Source organism: Eimeria mitis, genomic scaffold (genome assembly GCF_000499745.2).
Source record: "Eimeria mitis Houghton genomic scaffold, Emh_scaff1833, whole genome shotgun sequence".
Taxonomy (NCBI): domain Eukaryota; phylum Apicomplexa; class Conoidasida; order Eucoccidiorida; family Eimeriidae; genus Eimeria; species Eimeria mitis.
This window is the reverse complement of record NW_013570155.1, coordinates 1,026-1,391: the sequence shown is the minus strand read 5'-3', so window position 1 is coordinate 1,391 and position 366 is coordinate 1,026. Positions and strand designations below refer to the sequence as shown.

Below are 366 nucleotides of genomic sequence, written 5' to 3'. Positions count from 1 at the left end.
TTTTTTTTTTTTTTTTTCTTTTTTGTTTGGTGTTATCTGGGGCCCCCTGCCTGCTGGGGGGCTGAGAGGGGAGCTGCTGTCTCCTTTTTGCGGCGTATATGTATTAAAAAGGAGACAAAATAAAAAAATAAAGAGAAAATAAACATAAAAAAGAAAAAAAAAGAAAAAAAAAGATATAAATTAAGAAAGAGAGAGAAATATATGCATGGGGGGGGGGCCCAGCCAGCCACTGTATATGAGACAGCAGCAGCAAGCTGCTGCAGAGAATAAACTTATTCTATTTTATAAAACTAAAAATAAATAAATATAAAAATTAAATTAAATTATTTAATATTATTAAAGAAAAAACAAAAAGAAAAACAAAAA

General features: G+C 30.1%; 1 protein-coding gene across 1 annotated transcript in view; it reads right to left on the bottom strand.

The window, feature by feature from the left end:
- The window catches only part of EMH_0044290 (uncharacterized protein), a gene marked incomplete at both ends in the record, with an annotated part of 3,278 nt that overhangs the window by 1,956 nt on the left and 956 nt on the right, over window positions 1–366 (bottom strand). The gene's annotated exons all lie outside the window — the stretch shown is intronic.